Source organism: Staurois parvus, unplaced genomic scaffold (genome assembly GCF_062004578.1).
Source record: "Staurois parvus isolate SC_StPar_1 unplaced genomic scaffold, SC_StPar_1.0 ptg000163l, whole genome shotgun sequence".
Lineage (NCBI taxonomy): Eukaryota > Metazoa > Chordata > Amphibia > Anura > Ranidae > Staurois > Staurois parvus.
Genome location: NW_028317959.1, coordinates 162,159 through 184,707, shown reverse-complemented (window position 1 = coordinate 184,707; position 22,549 = coordinate 162,159).

Sequence of the window (22,549 nt, the reverse complement as noted above, 5' to 3'; positions counted from 1 at the left end):
TGATGTGCTTTACCGAAAAGCTCTATCTTGGTCTCATCTGTCCACAAGACGTTTTCCCAGAAGGCTTTTGGCTTACTCAAGTACATTTTGGCAAACTGTAGTCTTGCTTTTTTATGTCTCTGTGTCAGCAGTGGGGTCCTCCTGGGTCTCCTGCCATAGCGTTTCATTTCATTTAAATGTCGACGGATAGTTCGCGCTGACACTGATGCTCCCTGAGCCTGCAGGACAGCTTGAATGTCTTTGGAACATGTTTGGGGCTGCTTATCCACCATCCGGACTATTCTGCGTTGCAATCTTTCATCAATTTTCCTCATCCGTCCACGACCAGGGAGATTAGCTACAGTGCCATGGGTTGCAAACTTCTTGATAATGTTGCGCACTGTGGACAAAGGCAAATCTAGTTCTCTGGAGATGGACTTGTAACCTTGAGATTGTTGATATTTTGCCACAATTTTGGTTCTCAGGTCCTCAGACAGTTCTCGTCTCCTCTTTCTGTTGTCCATGCTTAGTGTGGCACAGACAGACACACAATGCAAAGGTTAAGTGAACGTCTCTCCTTTTTATCTGCTTTCAGGTGTGATTTCTATATTGCCCACACCTGTTACTTGCCCCAGGTGAGTTTACAGGAGCATCACATGCTTGTAACATTCTTATTTATCCGCAGTTGTGAAAGGGTGCCAATACTTTTGTCCAGCCCATTTTTGGAGGTTTGTGTGACATTATGTCGAATTTGCTTTCTTTCCTCCCTTTTTTTGTTTTGTCCCAATACACACAAAGGGAATAAACATGTGTATAGCAAAACATGTGTTAATGCAATACGTTTCGTGAGAAATACATGATTTCCTGGAGAAATATCAAGGGTGCCAACAATTTCGGCCATGACTGTATATACACAGTATATATATATATATATATATATATATATATATATATATATGTATAATCTTTATGTGGTAGGCTTTCCTACTCTTCTAACATTTTACCCTTACCGCCAGTCCAGTCTGGTAAAATGTTATTATCCTGTGACAATAAGGGCTTGTTTAAAGAAGTGTTGGTTCTCTGAAGAGTGATGAGCAATGGATTGCTTTTCAGAAGGTATTTGACAGGCAGTGAAGAGGCAATATGTCACCTCCTCATTACTCATTTTAACTCCTAAAAGCCCACACTACCACCCTGCGACTGCATGTATTGCATGCAGTTGCAGGGCTGCCTAATTCGGATGAAGTGGTTACATTCAGTAGGTGGTACTGCTCACTAAACATAACACCAGGGATACGTTTTACTGCTTCATGATGCATTGAGGCATGAGTATAACCTGTACGATTGCCCTAGTGGATTGAGGGGGGCTTCGTAAAAGCCTGCAGTTTTAATGTCCCCCCAATTGTTAATCTTAGTGAAGCTTTAGAGAGGTGAAATTTCCCTGACAGAACTCCACATAGCAGTAAAAAAACCCAAAAGAGGTTCTACTCCCCCCTGACCCCTTCTAAAACATTTTGGCTTAATATTTACTTTATTAGCATTTGTTATTGCCAACTTCATCTTCCTCACTATTAATTCCCTGACAACACGAGTGCAGCCCCAAATTTGAGAGTTTTTCACCTTTGGCCCAAAGAGTTTTATGTACATTTTTTTGAAGGGAGACATCATAGGTACGTAATTAGATTGAAAAATGCCACAAGTCCATCCAGTTCAACCAATAGGAAATAAAGAAATAAATATAGTAAATAAATATAAAACCCACATAAACAGAATCCTATACTCACAGATGATGCAGAGGAAGGCATAAAAAACAAAAAGTACGGTCCAATTTACATCATCTGGAGAAAAATAAATAATTTCCTGATCCCCCAAGGCAATATTCCCTGGACCCAGAATCTCTGGAGTTACTACTTACAAATGTTAATATCCAATTATAGTTTGTGCATTTAGGAATACCTCCAGCTTTTTTAAAACAATCTACTGAGCTGGTCAGAACCAGTTCTTGAGGGAGTCTATTCCATATTTTCACAGCTCTTACTGTAAAGAAGCCTTTACATTTATGTGAAGATTAAATCTCTTTTCCTCCCGACATAGAGAGTGCTTCTTTGTCCTCTGTAACGACCTGAAAGTGAAAAACTCAACACCAAGTCCACTATGTGGACCACTTATGTATTTATATGTAGTACTACCCCCTTAAGAGCCGGAGAGTATTTTGGGTTCCCTGTCTGTTCTGAGCCTGATTTGGAAGCACAGTCCCTGCTGACACCACCGTAAAACCTTGACCTGGAGAACCTCTTGGCTTTGAAACACAAAATAATCACACAGTTTAAAGTGAACAAATGCTCTGAGTATATTGAGGTCAAAGGTATAAGTAGTGCAAGCACAAAAAAAGAAGTAATAGTAGGCGCATACAAAAGTTAGACACTCTGAAAAGCTTAGCCAAATAATCATGCACAGTACCACTTTAGACAAACCCAAATGTCCTGCAGGACCAGAGTTTAAACGTTAATCCCGGCACTGAGATATTTTTTCCCAAAGAGAGCTGAAATAGGCTATAAACAAATTAGGCTAATTCACTTTTGGGTTCTCAATGGTTAAGAAAAAAGGTTTTAACTCTACAGATGAATTTGTAAATAATAATGTTCCCTTTAGTATCACGCCAAAGTATCAAAAAAAAAATTTTCTATGTGCTTGATGGGGCCCTAGTTGGTGCATATCAGGATTGTGATCCTTATTTTATGTAAGAGCACAATTTCCTGAAGATGGTTCAGCAATAAGAAACATTCCCCTTAGAGTAGTAATGAGAAAGTGGGTAAGGTCTCTGTAACACAGAAGATGAATGCAAGAATTACTAAAGTTGAGGAAGGGGCAGAAGCAAACTACAGCAGAATTTGAACCCCTATAGGGGATGAATTAGTCTGGTGAAGAAAGTTCCTTTAAAGCTGAAAGAGGCTTGAGAAGAGATGCTAACTGTATTCCTGTCTGCAGGGAAGCACGTGCTGTAGCAAGAGTCCCACGATTTCAGGATTGTAGGGAGACACTAAAGCAGTAGGCCACAGTACTGAATGGGTTGTGAAGTCTGTGGTTCAATGTGGCAAACTGTGATGCAAGGTGTGTTAAGCTGGACAGCTGAAACAACAGAGTCACTTGTAACTTGTGATTGTCTGGGTCATGGAACCCTCTCACCCTGTCTGTAGTCTTAGTGTGAACAGTGGTCTCTTTGTGGGGGGCCCCTGGTTCTCTTGGTCCCTCTGTAGAAGAAGTGATGCCGAAGACTACATTCCGTCTGCCTGCAGGATCGACTGTCCTGCCACTCAGTGATATCAGCGATCTGCAGTCCCTCTTTCCTTGTCTCTGATTCGGCTTAAACTGGCCTGGGTCCTCTGAGCCTTCCACTGCCTTCCTTACACATGTCCTCAGCCTTTCCCCATCTACTTCCTTCCTCTATGCAAAGTTCCTGGACTTTTGATTATATAGGCTCCCACCCCTTTGTCAGCTCTTCTGGTAAATGTAGTCTGTTTCAGCTTTGTCTGGGTACAGATGTCCGGCCATCAGCACACAAGTTCAACAATGTTTTGCTGTACTTTATTGAAGTCTGAATAACTAACCTGCCATCTTGTTCTTATTTTACAACTTGCAATCAGTAACAGTGCGGTGTGTTACATATATGTGGAGATCATATCCCCCCTTAATTGACTTTTCCCAAGAGTGAATAAATTCAGTTTACCTAAGGTCCTCCATGCCTCTTATCAGTTTGGTTGCCCCTCTTTGAACTTTCTCCAGTTCCCAAATATCCTTTTTGTGAACTGCTGCCCAAAACTGAAATGAGGCCTCCAGATGAGGTCGCCATCCCTTGCCAGTCTGTAGTAGCTGGAGGATGTATGAAATGTAGCAAGTGGCTACCTTCTTGCACTAGGAATGTTATTAAGGGCTAAGTTCACCTTTTCTGTAAAAGATCATGCAGACAAGGCATTCCAGTAAGTTAAAACAAACTGATCAGCGTATATAAATATTTATTAGTGTAGATTCCATATTTGTTTGCCCCTGAAGTCCAACTAAAATACTCCCATCTTTGTTTCTATTCTTAGTTTCAAGGTTGATGAAGCCATTGGATGCTCACCCCTAGTATCACATGACTAAAGGATTTGTCAACCTCAATCCTTCTACTAACCCTTAAAATAATGACACAGATACTTCGTTGTTACCTAACACTAGCAAGGTTGGGAAAGATCTTGACCAGTTACTCCAGTACTTGCTGGAAATGCCCTTGTGAAACAGTAGACTTTATCCACGTTTTTTGGACTGTGGTGAAATAAGTCCCTATTGGACTCAATTTTATTACTTCATTGACCAACATGTTGATTCCCCTAGGATACCAGGGTCTGTCTATTGAGCCTGATGGAAGCCTTGGCTGACAGAAAATTGACTGGAACACTATGTGGTCTACTGTTATTCGGTGATAGGAATTGTACTGCACTGGGAATTTCAAATACCTATAACTTTGGACAGATGGAAATTCTTGAAAAGCTTTACTCTTTCCTATATAAGGTTGCTTACAACAGTTTGAACAAATTTAATCAAATATGGTCCCTGGGGCTAGAGTCCTCAGACACTGCAATGTTGAAAGTTCTCTGCTCCTAGGAGCTCCTTTCTGACTTAGGCTATAAAATAATTCTGGCTGGTGGTGATATGGGATGCTTCCCCCAACTATAGACTCCTTCTCCCTAGATAAAGTTGATGAGATTATTCCTGAAACACCCTCTGCTGTTGATATGGTTGTATATTTATTCTCCTGCTTAGAGTATCTTACACTTGGAATACTTATATGTTGGATATTACTAGAGATGAGCGAATCGAAGTATCCGAAGTGGAATTCGAGTCGAATATCGGAAAAATTTCGATTCGTGCCGAATCCGAAAAACAGCCTAATTCGGACGCGCGAATCGAAATTTTTCCGAAAATGGCGGCTGACATAATGCATTCCTCAACGACATGTGATCGCATCAGCCAATCAGCAGCCAGCCAGCCAGCACTGTGTAATGGTCGAGGTATATATAGCGGCCATTTTGGAAATCTTCATTTGCCTGCAGTCATTGAACAGAGGCAGACCGCTCTGTACTAGGGACAGGGACAGAGTTAGGGCCACAGAAACGAGAATTGGGGACAGAGAGAAGTTACTTAGGGACAGAGAACCATTACTCAGGGACACAGACTTGTTAATGAGGGCCACAGAATCGTTATTTAGGGACAAAGAAACGCTAGTTAGGGCCACAGAATTCATACTCAGGGACAGACAGAATTTTCACTCAGTGCCAGAGAATTGTTACTTAGGGCCACAGAAACGTTATTAGGGCCACAGAATTTTTACTCAGGGACAGACAGAATTGTTACTGAGTGCCAGAGAATTGTTACTCAGGGACAGACAGAATTGTTACTGAGTGCCAGAGAATTCTTACTCAGGGCCACAGAATTCATTCTCAGGGACAGACAGAATTGTTACTCAGGGACAGACAGAATTGTTACTGAGTGCCAGAGAATTGTTACTCAGGGACAGACAGAATTGTTACTGAGTGCCAGAGAATTGTTACTCAGGGACAGACAGAATTGTTACTGAGTGCCAGAGAATTGTTACTCAGGGACAGACAGAATTGTTACTGAGTGCCAGAGAATTGTTACTCGCACAGACACAAAATTGTTATTGCACAGACACAGAATTGTTACTCGCACAGACAGAATTGTTACTCAGGGCCACAGAATTCATACTCAGGGACAGACAGAATTGTTACTGAGTGCCAGAGAATTGTTACTCAGGGACAGACAGAATTGTTACTGAGTGCCAGAGAATTGTTACTCAGGGACAGACAGAATTGTTACTGAGTGCCAGAGAATTGTTACTCAGGGACAGACAGAATTGTTACTGAGTGCCAGAGAATTGTTACTCGCACAGACACAAAATTGTTACTTGCACAGACACAGAATTGTTACTCGCACAGACACATAATTGTTACTCAGGGCCACAGAATTCATACTCAGGGACAGACATAATTGTTACTGAGTGCCAGAGAATTGTTACTTAGGGACAGACAGAATTGTTACTGAGTGCCAGAGAATTGTTACTCAGGGACAGACAGAATTGTTACTGAGTGCCAGAGAATTGTTACTCGCACAGACACAAAATTGTTACTTGCACAGACACAGAATTGTTACTCGCACAGACACAGAATTGTTACTCAGGGCCACAGAATTCATACTCAGGGACAGACAGAATTGTTACTGAGTGCCAGAGAATTGTTACTCAGGGACAGACAGAATTGTTACTGAGTGCCAGAGAATTGTTACTCAGGGACAGACAGAATTGTTACTGAGTGCCAGAGAATTGTTACTCGCACAGACACAAAATTGTTACTTGCACAGACACAGAATTGTTACTCGCACAGACACAGAATTGTTACTCAGGGCCACAGAATTCATACTCAGGGACAGACAGAATTGTTACTGAGTGCCAGAGAATTGTTACTCAGGGACAGACAGAATTGTTACTGAGTGCCAGAGAATTGTTACTCAGGGACAGACAGAATTGTTACTGAGTGCCAGAGAATTGTTACTCGCACAGACACAAAATTGTTACTTGCACAGACACAGAATTGTTACTCGCACAGACACAGAATTGTTACTCAGGGCCACAGAATTCATACTCAGGGACAGACAGAATTGTTACTGAGTGCCAGAGAATTGTTACTCAGGGACAGACAGAATTGTTACTGAGTGCCAGAGAATTGTTACTCAGGGACAGACAGAATTGTTACTGAGTGCCAGAGAATTGTTACTCAGGGACAGACAGAATTGTTACTGAGTGCCAGAGAATTGTTACTCAGGGACAGACAGAATTGTTACTGAGTGCCAGAGAATTGTTACTCGCACAGACACAAAATTGTTACTTGCACAGACACAGAATTGTTACTCGCACAGACACAGAATTGTTACTCAGGGCCACAGAATTCATACTCAGGGACAGACAGAATTGTTACTGAGTGCCAGAGAATTGTTACTCAGGGACAGACAGAATTGTTACTGAGTGCCAGAGAATTGTTACTCAGGGACAGACAGAATTGTTACTGAGTGCCAGAGAATTGTTACTCGCACAGACACAAAATTGTTACTTGCACAGACACAGAATTGTTACTCGCACAGACACAGAATTGTTACTCAGGGCAACAGAATTCATACTCAGGGACAGACAGAATTGTTACTGAGTGCCAGAGAATTGTTACTCAGGGACAGACAGAATTGTTACTGAGTGCCAGAGAATTGTTACTCAGGGACAGACAGAATTGTTACTGAGTGCCAGAGAATTGTTACTCGCACAGACACAAAATTGTTACTTGCACAGACACAGAATTGTTACTCGCACAGACACAGAATTGTTACTCAGGGCCACAGAATTCATACTCAGGGACAGACAGAATTGTTACTGAGTGCCAGAGAATTGTTACTCAGGGACAGACAGAATTGTTACTGAGTGCCAGAGAATTGTTACTCAGGGACAGACAGAATTGTTACTGAGTGCCAGAGAATTGTTACTCGCACAGACACAAAATTGTTACTTGCACAGACACAGAATTGTTACTCGCACAGACACAGAATTGTTACTCAGGGCCACAGAATTCATACTCAGGGACAGACAGAATTGTTACTGAGTGCCAGAGAATTGTTACTCAGGGACAGACAGAATTGTTACTGAGTGCCAGAGAATTGTTACTCAGGGACAGACAGAATTGTTACTGAGTGCCAGAGAATTGTTACTCGCACAGACACAAAATTGTTACTTGCACAGACACAGAATTGTTACTCGCACAGACACAGAATTGTTACTCAGGGCCACAGAATTCATACTCAGGGACAGACAGAATTGTTACTGAGTGCCAGAGAATTGTTACTCAGGGACAGACAGAATTGTTACTGAGTGCCAGAGAATTGTTACTCAGGGACAGACAGAATTGTTACTGAGTGCCAGAGAATTGTTACTCAGGGACAGACAGAATTGTTACTGAGTGCCAGAGAATTGTTACTCAGGGACAGACAGAATTGTTACTGAGTGCCAGAGAATTGTTACTCGCACAGACACAAAATTGTTACTTGCACAGACACAGAATTGTTACTCGCACAGACACAGAATTGTTACTCAGGGCCACAGAATTCATACTCAGGGACAGACAGAATTGTTACTGAGTGCCAGAGAATTGTTACTCAGGGACAGACAGAATTGTTACTGAGTGCCAGAGAATTGTTACTCAGGGACAGACAGAATTGTTACTGAGTGCCAGAGAATTGTTACTCGCACAGACACAAAATTGTTACTTGCACAGACACAGAATTGTTACTCGCACAGACACAGAATTGTTACTCAGGGCAACAGAATTCATACTCAGGGACAGACAGAATTGTTACTGAGTGCCAGAGAATTGTTACTCAGGGACAGACAGAATTGTTACTGAGTGCCAGAGAATTGTTACTCAGGGACAGACAGAATTGTTACTGAGTGCCAGAGAATTGTTACTCGCACAGACACAAAATTGTTACTTGCACAGACACAGAATTGTTACTCGCACAGACACAGAATTGTTACTCAGGGCCACAGAATTCATACTCAGGGACAGACAGAATTGTTACTGAGTGCCAGAGAATTGTTACTCAGGGACAGACAGAATTGTTACTGAGTGCCAGAGAATTGTTACTCAGGGACAGACAGAATTGTTACTGAGTGCCAGAGAATTGTTACTCGCACAGACACAAAATTGTTACTTGCACAGACACAGAATTGTTACTCGCACAGACACAGAATTGTTACTCAGGGCCACAGAATTCATACTCAGGGACAGACAGAATTGTTACTGAGTGCCAGAGAATTGTTACTCAGGGACAGACAGAATTGTTACTGAGTGCCAGAGAATTGTTACTCGCACAGACACAAAATTGTTACTTGCACAGACACAGAATTGTTACTCGCACAGACACAGAATTGTTACTCAGGGCCACAGAATTCATACTCAGGGACAGACAGAATTGTTACTGAGTGCCAGAGAATTGTTACTCAGGGACAGACAGAATTGTTACTGAGTGCCAGAGAATTGTTACTCAGGGACAGACAGAATTGTTACTGAGTGCCAGAGAATTGTTACTCAGGGACAGACAGAATTGTTACTGAGTGCCAGAGAATTGTTACTCAGGGACAGACAGAATTGTTACTGAGTGCCAGAGAATTGTTACTCGCACAGACACAAAATTGTTACTTGCACAGACACAGAATTGTTACTCGCACAGACACAGAATTGTTACTCAGGGCCACAGAATTCATACTCAGGGACAGACAGAATTGTTACTGAGTGCCAGAGAATTGTTACTCAGGGACAGACAGAATTGTTACTGAGTGCCAGAGAATTGTTACTCAGGGACAGACAGAATTGTTACTGAGTGCCAGAGAATTGTTACTCGCACAGACACAAAATTGTTACTTGCACAGACACAGAATTGTTACTCGCACAGACACAGAATTGTTACTCGCACAGACACAGAATTGTTACTCAGGGCCACAGAATTCATACTCAGGGACAGACAGAATTGTTACTGAGTGCCAGAGAATTGTTACTCAGGGACACCTAATCGTTGAATTAAATAGTATGTCAGACAACATGCAGAGGAGTGGCAGAGGAGGCAATGTTTTAGGAGCGAGCAGACGTGGCAGCAGAGGAAGGGGTCGAGGCAGCAGTATTCGCAGCCAGAGGCCAGTGCTCCCGGTGTCATCCAGCGGTCGTGTCTCCACCGACAACCCTGCCGTCATTGATTGGTTGGCTCGGTCGTCTTCCTCTTCCCAGGTCACCTCTGACACCTACAGCCAACGGTCGGTGGGTACGTCAGACACAACCGTTAGTTGGCATGGCCCGGGAGCAAGCCCACAGAAATCACGTGTCCTCTACCTGCCCCTGTCCTTTGCTGTTCCCTCACCAAGCGAAGTATCGCATGCTGTGGGCTCAGCCCCACTGTACAGTGAGGAAGAGCTAACAGAGGGCGGTCAGGAACGGGGGGAGACATCGGCCTTTTCAGCAGCCAAGCGAACAAGTACTGGCGAGGAGAGTGGCTCGGTAGCCGGTCTAGAGACAGGTCTGTCTCCTGACCCAGACGCAGCCGAGGGGGCTAGTAGTGAGGCGGAGACCCTACTTGATGATGAGGAGGTTGATCGCACTTGGCAGCCTCGTCGTCATCAGGCAATTTCTTCCGCATCATCAGGAGAAGAGGGTGGCAGCTTGGCAGCGAGCAAAACAGTCGGTGGGTTGCCCAGGAGACAGCAGCAGGGTCGCATCAGTGTCAGTGGAGCCAAACGTCCACGGAGTAGAGCACCAGCTCCACTGCAGCCTACCACCACGGCCAGTAGTGGTGCCGGTGCGCACGGAGGAAGTAGCAGTCAGCCAGTGAAGAGTAGCGGGGGCAAAGTTTCCTACTCGGTGGTGTGGCAATTTTTCCTCAAGCCGCCCGAGGAAGTAAACGTAGCCGTATGTCGACTATGTGGCCAGAAATGCAAGCGTGGCCAGGGGGCCCATGTTGGGACTACAGCGTTGCGTCAGCATATGCAGCGTCACCATTCGGTGGCCTGGGAAAACCGTGATAAACATACGGCGGTTCTGCCTGCCCCAGCCCCCGCTCCATCACCCGCTCCGTTACTTGCTCCGTCACCCGACGTCGTCAATCGCCCTCTATCAGCCAGTCAAGGCTCCAACACCTCTGCTGAGGGGAGTTGTCGCTCGTTGGCATCTTCCGCTCGTTCAGATGCTCCTTCTCCTGCTACTCCTCTTCTCGGATTCCGTCAACAGTCTTTCTTGGAATCCGTATCCAAGAGACAACAGTTTGCGAGCACGCACCCGACGGTGCAAAAGCTGAACGTCCTCCTGTCCAAGTTGCTGGTGCTGCAGTCCCTCCCTTTCCAACTGGTGGACTCAGCACCTTTCCGAGAAATGATGGCTTGTGCCGCGCCGCGGTGGAGAGTGCCAAGCCGTCATTTCTTTGCCCAAAAGGCAGTGCCAGCCCTGCATTCACATGTAGAAGAGATGGTGGGCCAGTCTTTGAGCATGTCGGTCTCTGCCAAAGTGCACGGCAGCGCCGACGTGTGGAGCTGTAACTACGGTCAGGGACAGTACATGTCATTTACGGCCCACTGGGTGAACGTGGTGCCGGCACAGCCGCACCAGCAACTTGGACAGGTCACGACGCTTTTGCCTCCACGTTTGCACGTCCTTGGTCCAGCAAGCATGTCCGCCTCTACCACCTCTTTTTCCGCCGTGTCCTCAGCCGCCACCCCCGTGCCAAGTCCCATTACCCGACCGGCATATCACATGTGCAGGGCGCAACGGTGTCACGCTGTGCTGCACCTGGTATGCCTTGGCGAACGTAGTCACACAGGGGAGGAACTGCTGAGTGTAATGAACAGAGAAATCGACAGATGGCTGTCTCCGCGCAAACTAAAAATCGGAACCATGTTGACTGACAACGGAAAGAACATGGTGTCTGCTCTGCGTCAAGGAAGGTTGTGCCATGCGCCATGCATGGCTCACGTGTTCAATCTGGTTGTCAAGCGGTTCCTAAAATCCACCATCCCACTGCAAGACATCCTTAAAATGTCACGTAAACTGTGCATGCATTTCAGCCATTCCTACACCGCAAAGAACACCCTCATTGAGCTGCAGCGGCAGAACGGAATTCCACAGCATCGCCTGATCTGCGACGTTGCAACAAGGTGGAATTCAACCCTACACATGTTAGACCGCCTTTACGAGCAGCGAAAGGCCATCACCGATTTCCTGATGTTACAAGCGGATAAAGGTACTCCCCTGTGTAACTTAGATGTCAGCCATTGGCAGCTCATGCGTGACACCTGCCGCTTGCTCAGGCCCTTTGAGGAGGCCACGCTATTCGTGAGTCGGCAGGACTATGGGATGAACGACGTCATTCCTCTGTTGCACGTCCTGGAACAAATGCTGTTAACAATGGCTGGTCAGGGTGCGGTAGACGTGGCGCACAGATCTCAACGCCACATGACCCCTGTGGGGGCAGGACAGGAAGAAGAGGAGGAGGTAGAGGAGGACATTTGTGCTCAGGAATTATTGAGTGAAATGGGTGGTTTTTCCACTCAGCGGACAGGAGTGGAGGAGCAGGAGCATCTGGTAGAGGAGGAGGAGGAGGAGACAGAGGACCCAGACGCACCGTGGCAGTATGCTGTGGAGATGGAGGCAGGGAGTCCCTCGCATTCCTTGGCACAAATGGCCCATAGCATGCTCGGTTGCTTGCGTAGCGACAGCCGAATAATAACCATCAGACAGAGGGATGACTTTTGGCTGTCCACCTTGTTGGACCCTCGCTACCGGTCCAAAATGGTGGCCTTTTTCACACCTGCTGAGAGGGAGGCCAAAATTACGTACTATAAAAACCACCTATGTAGTCAGTTGGTCTCTGCCTTTGTGCGCCAACGTCCATCCTCAGACACTGTGGGCCCTGTGCGCTCGCGTTCCGCTGGCATGGCAGCAGGGGAGGGGTGGGGTGGTAGGAGCAGTGGCAGCTCCACCAGCAGTGGCTGCCTCAGTCTGCAGTCGATGATGAGTAGCTTTCTTCACCAGCGCAGTGAGGAAACTACTAACCAGCCGCAGCAGCAGCAGCAGCATCAGGTGGACCTGGAGCAGGAGCTCAAACAACAGGCTTGGGCCTACTTGGACAGCACCCTGCCAACCGAGGTAGACAATCCCCTTGACTACTGGGCAACGAAACTTGACCTTTGGCCCCAACTAGCTGAATTTGCCCTTGAAAGGCTGTCATGCCCGGCCAGTAGCGTGGCATCGGAGCGCGTGTTTAGTGCGGCAGGAGGTATTGTAACTCCGCGGAGGACACGACTGTCCACCCAAAGTGTGGAGAGACTCACGTTTGTGAAAATGAATCAGGCGTGGATTAGTCTGGATTTCAAACCACCAGTTCCTGACACAACTGACTAAATCCGCCATGAATCATGCCTCAAACATGTGCCACTTTCAGGTCTCCTCACACTGCTGGTGTGTTTAATTTTTTGACATAGGGTGCTGGCAGATTACGGGCCTCCTATAGCTGCTGCCAGGCCCCTAATCTGCCATAGGCCCCTATATACCGCCTCCTCATGCTGCTGCTAGGTCCAGAGTCTCTCATGGGTCCCTGTACGGCCTCCCATTGCTGCTGTCTCCATCGCCACACTCTGCTGCCATGTGCCACTTTCAGGTCTCTTCACACTGCTGGTGTGTTTAATTTTTTGACATAGGGTGCAGGCAGATTACGGGCCTCACATAGCTGCTGCCAGGCCCCTAATCTGCCATGGGCCCCTATATACCGCCTCCTCATGCTGCTGCCAAGTCTAGAGTCTGTCATGGGTCCCTGTACGGCCTCCCATTGCTGCTGTCTCCATCGCCACACTCTGCCATGTGCCACTTTCAGGTCTCTTCACACTGCTGGTGTGTTTAATTTTTTGACATAGGGTGCAGGCAGATTACGGGCCTCACATAGCTGCTGCCAGGCCCCTAATCTGCCATGGGCCCCTATATACCGCCTCCTCATGCTGCTGCCAAGTCCAGAGTCTCTCATGGGTCCCTGTACGGCCTCCCATTGTTGCTGTCTCCATCGCCACACTCTGCTGCCATGTGCCACTTTCAGGTCTCTTCACACTGCTGGTGTGTTTAATTTTTTGACATAGGGTGCAGGCAGATTACGGGCCTCACATAGCTGCTGCCAGGCCCCTAATCTGCCATGGGCCCCTATATACCGCCTCCTCATGCTGCTGCCAAGTCTAGAGTCTCTCATGGGTCCCTGTACGGCCTCCCATTGCTGCTGTCTCCATCGCCACACTCTGCTGCCATGTGCCACTTTCAGGTCTCTTCACACTGCTGGTGTGTTTAATTTTTTGACATAGGGTGCTGCAAGATAACGGGCCTCACATAGCTGCTGCCAGGCCCCTAATCTGCCATGGGCCCCTATATACCGCCTCCTCATGCTGCTGCCAAGTCCAGAGTCTCTCATGGGTCCCTGTACGGCCTCCCATTGCTGCTGTCTCCATCGCCACACTCTGCCATGTGCCACTTTCAGGTCTCTTCACACTGCTGGTGTGTTTAATTTTTTGACATAGGGTGCAGGCAGATTACGGGCCTCACATAGCTGCTGCCAGGCCCCTAATCTGCCATGGGCCCCTATATACCGCCTCCTCATGCTGCTGCCAAGTCTAGAGTCTCTCATGGGTCCCTGTACGGCCTCCCATTGCTGCTGTCTCCATCGCCACACTCTGCTGCCATGTGCCACTTTCAGGTCTCTTCACACTGCTGGTGTGTTAAATTTTTTGACATAGGGTGCAGGCAGATTACGGGCCTCACATAGCTGCTGCCAGGCCCCTAATCTGCCATGGGCCCCTATATACCGCCTCCTCATGCTGCTGCCAAGTCTAGAGTCTGTCATGGGTCCCTGTACGGCCTCCCATTGCTGCTGTCTCCATCGCCACACTCTGCTGCCATGTGCCACTTTCAGGTCTCTTCACACTGCTGGTGTGTTAAATTTTTTGACATAGGGTGCAGGCAGATTACGGGCCTCACATAGCTGCTGCCAGGCCCCTAATCTGCCATGGGCCCCTATATACCGCCTCCTCATGCTGCTGCCAAGTCTAGAGTCTGTCATGGGTCCCTGTACGGCCTCCCATTGCTGCTGTCTCCATCGCCACACTCTGCCATGTGCCACTTTCAGGTCTCTTCACACTGCTGGTGTGTTTAATTTTTTGACATAGGGTGCAGGCAGATTACGGGCCTCACATAGCTGCTGCCAGGCCCCTAATCTGCCATGGGCCCCTATATACCGCCTCCTCATGCTGCTGCCAAGTCCAGAGTCTCTCATGGGTCCCTGTACGGCCTCCCATTGTTGCTGTCTCCATCGCCACACTCTGCTGCCATGTGCCACTTTCAGGTCTCTTCACACTGCTGGTGTGTTTAATTTTTTGACATAGGGTGCAGGCAGATTACGGGCCTCACATAGCTGCTGCCAGGCCCCTAATCTGCCATGGGCCCCTATATACCGCCTCCTCATGCTGCTGCCAAGTCCAGAGTCTCTCATGGGTCCCTGTACGGCCTCCCATTGCTGCTGTCTCCATCGCCACACTCTGCTGCCATGTGCCACTTTCAGGTCTCTTCACACTGCTGGTGTGTTTAATTTTTTGACATAGGGTGCAGGCAGATTACGGGCCTCACATAGCTGCTGCCAGGCCCCTAATCTGCCATGGGCCCCTATATACCGCCTCCTCATGCTGCTGCCAAGTCTAGAGTCTCTCATGGGTCCCTGTACGGCCTCCCATTGCTGCTGTCTCCATCGCCACACTCTGCTGCCATGTGCCACTTTCAGGTCTCTTCACACTGCTGGTGTGTTAAATTTTTTGACATAGGGTGCAGGCAGATTACGGGCCTCACATAGCTGCTGCCAGGCCCCTAATCTGCCATGGGCCCCTATATACCGCCTCCTCATGCTGCTGCGAAGTCTAGAGTCTGTCATGGGTCCCTGTACGGCCTCCCATTGCTGCTGTCTCCATCGCCACACTCTGCTGCCATGTGCCACTTTCAGGTCTCTTCACACTGCTGGTGTGTTAATTTTTTTGACATAGGGTGCAGGCAGATTACGGGCCTCACATAGCTGCTGCCAGGCCCCTAATCTGCCATGGGCCCCTATATACCGCCTCCTCATGCTGCTGCCAAGTCTAGAGTCTGTCATGGGTCCCTGTACGGCCTCCCATTGCTGCTGTCTCCATCGCCACACTCTGCCATGTGCCACTTTCAGGTCTCTTCACACTGCTGGTGTGTTTAATTTTTTGACATAGGGTGCAGGCAGATTACGGGCCTCACATAGCTGCTGCCAGGCCCCTAATCTGCCATGGGCCCCTATATACCGCCTCCTCATGCTGCTGCCAAGTCTAGAGTCTCTCATGGGTCCCTGTACGGCCTCCCATTGCTGCTGTCTCCATCGCCACACTCTGCTGCCATGTGCCACTTTCAGGTCTCTTCACACTGCTGGTGTGTTAAATTTTTTGACATAGGGTGCAGGCAGATTACGGGCCTCACATAGCTGCTGCCAGGCCCCTAATCTGCCATGGGCCCCTATATACCGCCTCCTCATGCTGCTGCCAAGTCTAGAGTCTGTCATGGGTCCCTGTACGGCCTCCCATTGCTGCTGTCTCCATCGCCACACTCTGCCATGTGCCACTTTCAGGTCTCTTCACACTGCTGGTGTGTTTAATTTTTTGACATAGGGTGCAGGCAGATTACGGGCCTCACATAGCTGCTGCCAGGCCCCTAATCTGCCATGGGCCCCTATATACCGCCTCCTCATGCTGCTGCCAAGTCCAGAGTCTCTCATGGGTCCCTGTACGGCCTCCCATTGTTGCTGTCTCCATCGCCACACTCTGCTGCCATGTGCCACTTTCAGGTCTCTTCACACTGCTGGTGTGTTTAATTTTTTGACATAGGGTGCAGGCAGATTACGGGCCTCACATAGCTGCTGCCAGGCCCCTAATCTGCCATGGGCCCCTATATACCGCCTCCTCATGCTGCTGCCAAGTCTAGAGTCTCTCATGGGTCCCTGTACGGCCTCCCATTGCTGCTGTCTCCATCGCCACACTCTGCTGCCATGTGCCACTTTCAGGTCTCTTCACACTGCTGGTGTGTTTAATTTTTTGACATAGGGTGCTGCAAGATAACGGGCCTCACATAGCTGCTGCCAGGCCCCTAATCTGCCATGGGCCCCTATATACCGCCTCCTCATGCTGCTGCCAAGTCCAGAGTCTCTCATGGGTCCCTGTACGGCCTCCCATTGCTGCTGTCTCCATCGCCACACTCTGCTGCCATGTGCCACTTTCAGGTCTCTTCACACTGCTGGTGTGTTAAATTTTTTGACATAGGGTGCAGGCAGATTACGGGCCTCACATAGCTGCTGCCAGGCCCCTAATCTGCCATGGGCCCCTATAAACCGCCTCCTCATGCTGCTGCCAAGTCTAGAGTCTGTCATGGGTCCCTGTACGGCCTCCCATTGCTGCTGTCTCCATCGCCACACTCTGCCATGTGCCACTTTCAGGTCTCTTCACACTGCTGGTGTGTTTAATTTTTTGACATAGGGTGCAGGCAGATTACGGGCCTCACATAGCTGCTGCCAGGCCCCTAATCTGCCATGGGCCCCTATATACCGCCTCCTCATGCTGCTGCCAAGTCCAGAGTCTCTCATGGGTCCCTGTACGGCCTCCCATTGTTGCTGTCTCCATCGCCACACTCTGCTGCCATGTGCCACTTTCAGGTCTCTTCACACTGCTGGTGTGTTTAATTTTTTGACATAGGGTGCAGGCAGATTACGGGCCTCACATAGCTGCTGCCAGGCCCCTAATCTGCCATGGGCCCCTATATACCGCCTCCTCATGCTGCTGCCAAGTCTAGAGTCTCTCATGGGTCCCTGTACGGCCTCCCATTGCTGCTGTCTCCATCGCCACACTCTGCTGCCATGTGCCACTTTCAGGTCTCTTCACACTGCTGGTGTGTTTAATTTTTTGACATAGGGTGCTGCAAGATAACGGGCCTCACATAGCTGCTGCCAGGCCCCTAATCTGCCATGGGCCCCTATATACCGCCTCCTCATGCTGCTGCCAAGTCCAGAGTCTCTCATGGGTCCCTGTACGGCCTCCCATTGCTGCTGTCTCCATCGCCACACTCTGCTGCCATGTGCCACTTTCAGGTCTCTTCACACTGCTGGTGTGTTAAATTTTTTGACATAGGGTGCTGCAAGATTACGGGCCTCACATAGCTGCTGCCAGGCCCCTAATCTGCCATGGGCCCCTATAAACCGCCTCCTCATGCTGCTGCCAAGTCTAGAGTCTGTCATGGGTCCCTGTACGGCCTCCCATTGCTGCTGTCTCCATCGCCACACTCTGCCATGTGCCACTTTCAGGTCTCTTCACACTGCTGGTGTGTTTAATTTTTTGACATAGGGTGCAGGCAGATTACGGGCCTCACATAGCTGCTGCCAGGCCCCTAATCTGCCATGGGCCCCTATATACCGCCTCCTCATGCTGCTGCCAAGTCCAGAGTCTCTCATGGGTCCCTGTACGGCCTCCCATTGCTGCTGTCTCCATCGCCACACTCTGCTGCCATGTGCCACTTTCAGGTCTCTTCACACTGCTGGTGTGTTTAATTTTTTGACATAGGGTGCAGGCAGATTACGGGCCTCACATAGCTGCTGCCAGGCCCCTAATCTGCCATGGGCCCCTATATACCGCCTCCTCATGCTGCTGCCAAGTCCAGAGTCTCTCATGGGTCCCTGTACGGCCTCCCATTGCTGCTGTCTCCATCGCCACACTCTCCTGCCATGTGCCACTTTCAGGTCTCTTCACACTGCTGGTGTGTTAAATTTTTTGACATAGGGTGCTGGCAGATTACGGGCCTCCCATTGCTGCTGCCAGACATGTAATCTGCCATGGGCCCCCGTACCGACTCCTCATGCTGTGACGTTGCAACAAGGTGTAATTCAACCCTACATATGTTAGACCGCCTTTACGAACAGCTAAAGGCCATCACAGATTTCCTGATGTTAAAAGCGGATAAAGGTACTCCCTGTGTAACTTAGATGTCAGCCATTGTCAGCTCATGTGTGACACCTGCGCTTGCTCAGGCCCTTTGAGGAGGCCACGCTATTCGTGAGTCGGCAGGACTATGGGATGAATGAGGTCAAATCGGCCATGGGCCACCGTACCGCCTGTTCACGCTGATGCTGGTCCCACAGTGTGACCTGGGTCCCTGTACGGCCTCCCATTGCTTCCACTCTGCCATGTACCTCTTTGAAATCTCCTCACACTCCTGCGGTTGTCCATTTTGTCATAGGTTGCTGGCAGATTAGCGGCCTTCCATAGGTGCCGCCAGGCCCCATATCGACCATGGGCCCCCGTACCTCCTGGTCACGCTGCTGCTGAGCCCACAGTGTGACCTGGGTCCCTGTACGGCCTCCCATTGCTTCCACTCTGCCATGTGCCACTTTGAAATCTCCTCACACTCCTGCGGTTGTCCATTTTGTCATAGGTCGCTGGCAGATTACAGGCCTTCCATAGGTGCCACCAAGCCCCATATCGGCCATGGGCCCCCGTACCGCCTGGTCACGCTGCTGCTGGGCCCACAGTGTGACCTGGGTCCCTGTACCGCCTCCCATTGCTCCCACTCTGCCATGTGCCACTTTCAGGTCTCCTCACGCTCCTGCTGGTTTCCATTTTGTCATAGGTTGCTGTATGGCCTCCCATTGCTGCTGCCTCCACCGCCACACTGTGGCTCCAAACACTGGTTTTGGCCCCGTGACTGGCCAAAGGAGTGAAGTGTGCAGTGATTCTAAGATCGACGGCACTCATCTGCATGTCATACTGACAGACAGTATTATTTCTCTTCCCCAGCAGACTCCAAGGGCATTTAAATTAAAGGTACAGTGTTCTGCACTAATATTAAGTCTCTCTGAAGCCTAGAAACACCCTTTTTTAAGTTAAATTCACAGCGAATTTATTCGACTCGAATCGAATATTGTCCACGAATTCGCCGAATCAGTCGAATCGAATTTTTCATTTCTTCGCTCATCTCTAGATATTACCTACTGTATTCTGTGGCTTTAGGCATCTCCTTTATTTATATTTCTACTTCAAACAATATGGCACAATATGAAAAGGTTTGAGTGGTGAAAAGTTAGGGTAAAGCACAACAGATTTGACTCACAGGCAACTTCAATTACCAAATACCTTGTGATGTTTGTAATTGTTTATTTCTGTACCTGCAATACAAAAAAAAAAAAAAAAGAAATAGCGGCACGGACTGCGTGACAATTTTGGCTGTGCAACAAGGGGGGATCTTTGGGTGCCCTTAATGGCACAATTGATAACTACTGTAGAATCGTGAGCCTCTCCTCAACCGACACAAAGATGTTGCAAACTCACGTTCTTACATTTTTCCCACTTGACCTAGCTCCTGGGGGAACCACCAATAACCAAACAAGCAGAAGCTCCATACCCCAGATGGATCCCGAGTTTTGTAACAATTTACACTGACCCCTCCAAAGACCCCCTGACCTACACAACTGCTGTGACAGTCTTATAATTGTATGGGGGCATGCTCCTGAAGTGTATTTTCATGTTCACTAGAGGACACTGAGCTGCTTCGTGTTGTGGCACTTTACTCTTATCGGCAGCCATGGACAAAGCTGATCCAGCAGTCAGACTCACAGTCTGCTATCCAACCTATTCCACACCTCCTGCCTACATGCAGTTAAGGCCACTCTATGCACTCTGTTACTCTGGTGGGGAGGCTGATCAGACAGGTGTCAGGGTGTTGGCTGCTTCATTCGACATTGTTGATGAGCTGTTCACAATCGCCTGCCATTGCAGATAAGCCTGTCTATTCTTTTGAAATGTGAGTGCGATGATTTTAACCACTTCTAATTATTATTTAAAAAGTTAACTGCACTAGGATTTGTGCCTCCTCAATTTTTTTTTTTTGTTTTGTTTTCTAAATTTGTTCCTCACCCACGGTTATTTGAAAGGTGCAAGACACGTGACTTCGTTAGTTGTCCTTATGGACATTTATTGACTTTTTGGACTATTTGTGGAGTTTTAACATAACAGCAAGACGTTAGCGCAACACTACAGTGTTGTATAGTTTCTTTATTTGGATTTTTAAAAGGAATATTCAGAGAAATTTAGAGCCAGTACACAACTGAATCATGATACGCAAAGCAATGTGTGGAGGAAATTGCAGCAGACATAAAGAAACAATTGATGTTCGTGGCATAGTTAAACAGACATAGGCTCTTCTTTGGATCGTGATATAACAATAAAACAGCACAGTGGCTAAGTGGTTAGCTCTTCCACTTGGCAGGACTAGGGTCATCCTGACCACGGCACCACCTGCCTGGAGTTTCCATGTTCTCCCTGTACCTGTGTGGATTTCCTCTGGGTACTCTGGTTTCCTCCCATACTCCAAAGATGTGCCTGTAGGATAATTGGATCCTGTCTAAATTTGCCCTAGTATATGAAATGTAAGCTAGAGACCTTAGATTGTACACCCCTTCAGGGTTAGGGACTGATGTGAATGTACCATATATATGTAAAGTGCTGGGAAAATACAAGTACCTGTTATAAATAAATAAAAACAAGAGAGACATATAAAATGGCAAGGCAATAAACATTGTGTGTCATATAGATGGGTAAGATTAGAGCTAAGACCAAATCTTGTCCATGGATGAAATGGGGTGCAACATAGAAAAGATGATAATTTTGTATACATATCAGTGGTAACCAGGGGAAGGAAAGTTGCCTTACGTCATACAATGTCTAGGTAAAATTAAGGAGTGTGGTCAACGGAGAGAGGTGTATCATACATGGACTGATGCCAAAGTGCCCAAATATTATAATATTGTTCTAATGTGTCTCCAACTTTGGGATGTTTCATATTCCTTATATCCAGAATGATAGACAGGAGTTCTGTGGGGGATGTTGCCTAGATGGACAACCAGCAAAGGGTGATTGCTCACCTGGCAGCCATCAGGATGTGGGTGATTAGTCTTTTAGGTGCAGTGACATTTTTTTTTATTACCACCTAATAACCATTGATTTGGTTGTGGTTGTGGAACCTTCCTCTTTGCCTGAACTTTCTGGAATTACTACCCAGCAACCTTTACAGGAACAACCTTTGTGACTCCATCCTGCCCATCTGACCTTCAACCACCAATCCAGTAAGACCTACACCCTTTACAAACCCTTTACACACAGAAATCACAAATTTTAACCATTTTCTGACCTGTTACCCCCTTTAGTCATGCAGATCGTGTATTCATTTGCATTTCTCTCAGTCCCAGGTAGGGTTACCACCTCATCCCTTTAAGCCCGAACACATATTAATTGCACAAGTTCTGTGGCTGATTAAGGTGGTAATTAAACTCACCTAGTTCCTTATCTGCATTAAATTCGCCTCAGGAACTGTGTAATTAATATGCATTAATATGCTCGATGTGGAGCAGAGAATAGTGGCTTAGTGTAGTAGGTCAAAATATAAATTATTTTATTAATGGTTAAAAGTGATGAACATACATAAAAGCAAATGGAGGCTATCACCAATGAAATGTAGACAAAGCATGCAGCAAAACCGTTCATAAACCATTTAGAAAAACTGACCAGCTGGATAGTTATGGGGGCCACCGGACCTCCTTGATCCGGTGGCGTGACGTCTCAGGCGTGTATGGGAGGAGCCATAACTATCCAGAATTTATATTTTGGCCTACTACACTATGGCCACTATTCTCTGCTCCACATCGAGCATTTAACCCCCCAGGACCATATGGTGACCACCCAGAGGCCCAGAGGAGAGTGACTCATATAAGCTGACCCCCATTGCAGCTTCCACCAGTAGAGAAGATCTCTCGAGGCGCCAGTATTGTGGGACAGCCTGTCCAGTGTGAACTGCACCTTCCACAGGAT